We start from the raw sequence: 5,044 nt of genomic DNA, 5'->3' as shown, positions 1-5,044 counted from the left end.
CGTTTTGTTTTTAAATATTTGACTTTTGACAATGACATTACATTTCAAGACGCATGACGCCAGGGAGTACGATGTTGCCAACAAAAAAAAATATGAATATTAGAGTAGCAACGACTTAAACTAGTTACTTATTCGTTATTTACGGTTTTTTTTAAATAACTTCTTTCGTAACCAGAAGAAAATAGGTGAAGACTGCTGACTTTTACTTGAATATTAGCCTAATTGCTTCATTGCTAACAAAATAAAAACAAAAAAAAATATTGTGTAAAAGTTTAATAGCAGCGTTTTACCTGAAATAAAACGCATATTAAATACTTACCTTATTTGAAGCTTACTAGTTTGAGATAGGCACCTACGTGTTTTCCGCTTTTATCTCTGTCCTTTTCTACCCCATATCTTGCATCTCTCTCGCACACCGACCAGTTTCACTCCCCACCAGGCAGGAGGCGACGAGTGTTCTCGGCGGCCACAGTTCGTCATTGAGTCGAAAACACCAGGCAGAAATTAAAATGTAAGCTTCAAATAAGGTAAGTATTTAATATGCGTTTTATTTCAGGTAAAACGCTGCTATTAAATTCTTGACCGTTATTTGAAGCTTACTAGTTTGAGACGTGTTTGTTATCGCCTGGTGGAAGTGGACGCCAATGTGAGCAAAAGCACAATGAAATTGTGTATGTAAATAGGTACTTAGGTACACGAGTAATCACATGTAAGTATGTGTATTGCGTCCTGGAATACTAATGTAATCAAAGTTAACTGGTACTGGTACTCAGCTACATCCTGTTAGACTGGAAGCCGACCCCAACATAGTTGGGAAAGGGGCTCGAAGGATGAGTAATAAAAATTAAAAGAGAGATGCAAGAACAAAAGCAAAAATTGATTTCATTTTCTAATAGTAATTAACAAAAACATTGCGATACTTCTTAATAACAATAGTAACAAAAATATAGACATTAATCAGCTGGATTAATTAAATAATCGAGATAACTTGCTACTTCTATTTAGTGGGTATCTTTCCCTTCTGTAAAAATGGGCAAATGTATTGCCTGATCGCCAATTACCCTTTGCTAATATATCGTCCAAAGGTATATTGTCAACACAGATTTTGACGCTACCGCCGAGTGGAAGCTTCCTGGGGTTGTAGTTATTCCTGCCTCTTTTAACAATGTCTTAATCCACCCGCATCATCGTTCGGGTGCCTGCCTTTGGTTGGCCTCTAACGGATATAAATAAATTTAAGGAATTAGCCGATGTCCGTCTATCTTCTAACAAGGCTTTAGTCTTTCTGACCCAATACACTGGACTTAGATTTATATTTTCCTGATTATCCATCAAACAACAACCCGACTGCCTATGACTAGAACTGTCGGTCTTAGAGCCAAAGACAGATTAAATTATCTTTGTTGTTTTTGAAATGTTCTGGGTCTATTGCAAGCAAGGAAAGATCATGGACTCGCCTTTCCGAAACAAGCTAGCAAAAGAAAGAGCAGCAGTGTGCCTGGAAGTTGCAAATGGATTATTCTCGTCTACGTTTACTGCACTTAAGTAGGTTACCAATTGGTCAATATTCCAGATGGACGGCTTCCCGGGGAACAGGTTTGCTCAGCGCTATTGATTTTAAAATGTGTCCGACTAGAACGTGTGAACCTAGCTCTAGAGTGGTTTCTGCATTGCATAGTGTAGCTATAACTGACTTGTGTAATAAAATAGTATTGTATGCTAGTTTATTTACTATGTGTAAGTCCGCTAAAAATTGGGTAAGTATAGGTCCAAATAGGGATTCAAGGATTCATAGGATCCAATTTCATACTTTTCGCCCCAATTTAACCATCGACTCCAAGCTGATTGATAAGTGTTGCGTGTGGATTGAAGAAGACTTCAGTCGGAGAGACTCCTTGTCCCTCCCCCCCCCCCATTTCCTTGACCTTGGCAGGGGGTATCCCCGTTGCTGTGTCTATCGGTTTCTGCTCGAGGTTCATCAGTGTGTAGGGTACTGCTAATGATCGGGACTTCAAATCTGCTCGCCAAAATACCTGGTGCCACCGAAGGAACTACTATGAGATTAACTCCCGTTCCTGAATTGAGATGACTGAGGACCTACGGTATAGGTAAGGTGGCGGTAATACCCATGCTAGCGGGTAAGTCAAAACTTGAGAAAAATGCATCGTGGAACCCCGCTTTCGGGTCCTTCAGATCTAGGGGCACGTAGTACACAACTATGTGTCCCTGGGCTCGCTTCGAGGCAAATAGGTCCACTGCTGATACAAGATGCCACTCCGGTGGAGGTTTGTGTCGGGAGAGATGGTCTGCCTGACTGTTGAATAGGGCTGGTATATGATTCACGACGTGATAGATTTGATACAGCTCAAGATAACTGAATACTCTGTACGTCAAGTTCGGTAGGCTCCTTGATCGGGTGCCACCTTGATTTCTTAGATATGACACCACAGTCCCATTTCTGCATTGAAAAATGGCTGTTGATCTCTTTAGCAACTTGCCGTGATTTTCCAGTTAATACTGCAAGCATCTCTTTCAGATCGCAGTGAAAGCCTTTTTCTCTCTCGTTCCATGAACCCATTACGGGAGTTCCGTTCAGTTGTGCCCCCATCCTACATCGGAGGCGTCCGTGGTTATAAGGTGACAGGGAAGTGGCGAATGAATATCCAAGGTTTGGTGGCAGCTGACCAGCCACCACTTTAGATCTGCTAAGGTATCTGCTGGTAGGTTCAACATTGCTATACTCCATTCACCGAGCCGTGAGCCCACAATGTAACCAAAGAATGACACTTTTTCAAAATGGTGGGTATAACCCGACCGATGACAAAAACGTCACATTTTTATGTAAAATGTTCTTAGTATCTGTGGTCTTCAATTAAGTAGGGTTCTATGTATGACAGTCAAGACTTCTAGGTTAATTTTACATGTAAACGATTTACTACATATTTCATTAAAATTAAGAAAATAATTTACGGCATTTATTATACATATTTGATTTCAATTAAGTTTGAAAAGATTGCATAAGTTCCACAGACATCGTTCTAAAATATCATTTCTAATGTTGTCAGTATATTACTTTCGTAGTTATTTTTATAAAATATGATCATTACTTCAATCGTGACTTATAAGAACCCTTTTTATGGTTTGTTCACCGTTTGGCTCACGGTTCCATGAATAGGGTAGGTATAGATTGCTGTTCAACACTGCATTGAGGAAAGTGAGGAGAGCCCGGTAATGCAGTCTGCCGTATGGAACAACGAAAACTTGCGAAGTTTAAAAGTCCTATCAAGCTATGCAGGTCTTCTAAGTTTGTCGTGCTGTTTGTCACGTAGTGCGTTTTGTCATTATCTTGTTGATAATGCTTGCGATTTATTCACTTGCCATCCCAAAACATGGTGCAAATGATCCCAAAGTAGGCAAATATATCTTGGTGAGCCACCAGAAAATCGAGATACACAATTATAAGTAACCCTTGAGTTTTCAAAGTTTGAGCCACCCAAATTGGTCACTGTGGCGAAGGTCTTGGGTGCCGTGCTTATGCCAAATGGTAGGCACGTAATCTGAAGCAGTCTTCTTCTGTATACTAGTCGAAGAACATATCTGTGACCTTCGGCTACCGGAAGGTAGAAGTAAGCCTGGGCGAGATCCACTTGCACAGCCATTCGTCTTTCTGAAGAAACTCTAGCACCCGAAAAACATTTATTAAACTGAAGGGTTCCGTAATTATGAACTTGTTGAGAACCTTGAGATTGAGTATTGGACGGTTCTTTCCGTCGCCTTTTGGGCACAAGAAACATATTGGAAAGAAAGCTGGCAGAATTTGCAGCTATCAATAGAACTTTTTGTTTTATCATTTGGGATATGACGACATCCATCTCTTTGGACTCTCTGGTCAAATCTGGCATTATCTATCAAAGGTGGCTTTTGGCCGATGGTATGCGATACCCAGTTATTATTTTTAACAAGAAAGGTGGAGCTCCCATTTCTTTCCATTGGTCCTGATATAATGTTAGGCAACCCGCCTGGAAAGTCATAACTTACGTGCCTTGTTGGACGCATCAAAGTCCGCCTGCGGTCCTGGACGCTTTCTGTTTCCTCTGTTGGACATGGTTCCTATTGTAATTTACTCGTGATATCCCAAGGGAGCTTTTAGAGTTTTGCGTCACACGCCATTCAGCGTGAGTGTGATTACCATTTCCCTTCGAGGGAAGGTTATAATGGCGACTCTTCGAAAGTCGATCCAAAAAGCCACCCTGCGAGGGTAGATTGCAATGATGGTACGACCCGCAACATGCATGATTGGTACCCTGCGAGGGTCCGTGATAATGAGCCGACCCCTGCGGGGGATGGCTAGTATACTTACTGGTCCCTGCTTTGTAATGATGCTGCTACTCGCAACATGCAAGATTGGTACCCTGCGCGGGTCCGTGATAATGAACCGACCCCTGCGGGGGGTGGCTAGTATACTTACTGGTCCCTGCTTTGTAATGATGCTGCGACTCGCAAAATGCAAGATTGGTACCCTGCGCGGGTCCGTGATAATGAACCGACCCCTGCGGGGGGTGGCTAGTATACTTACTGGCAGTCCTAGGCGGAGCGTACCAAGTCTTTCAAGGCCGAAAACCATCACACGCCGTGATAATGAGCCGACCCCTACGGGGGGTGGCTAACAGACTTACTGGCAGTCCGAGGGGAGCGTACCAAGTCTTTCAAGGCCGAAAACCATCACACGCCGTGATAATGAGCCGACCCCCATGGGGGGTGGCTAACAGACTTACTGGCAGTCCGAGGGGAGCGTACCAAGTCTTTCAAGGCCGAAAAGCTTTCTTGACACCACCAGCCCTCTTCAAGTGCGGTAGTGACCAGTCCGAACTAAGGAGATGCTGGTTGGACCGCACCTCACACCATTATTTTTTGTCAAAAAGTTGAACGCCTAGCAGGATTGAACTAGGGCCACAGGTGCCTTAGGAACTTCGGGCTTGCTTTCTTTTCCATAGTCACGTGCACGGGCTGTGGTAGCTTTATTATTTACCGCATCCGTATTTGC

Source organism: Helicoverpa zea, chromosome 19 (genome assembly GCF_022581195.2).
Source record: "Helicoverpa zea isolate HzStark_Cry1AcR chromosome 19, ilHelZeax1.1, whole genome shotgun sequence".
In the NCBI taxonomy this organism is placed as follows: domain Eukaryota; kingdom Metazoa; phylum Arthropoda; class Insecta; order Lepidoptera; family Noctuidae; genus Helicoverpa; species Helicoverpa zea.
Note: the sequence above shows the minus strand (reverse complement) of the source record.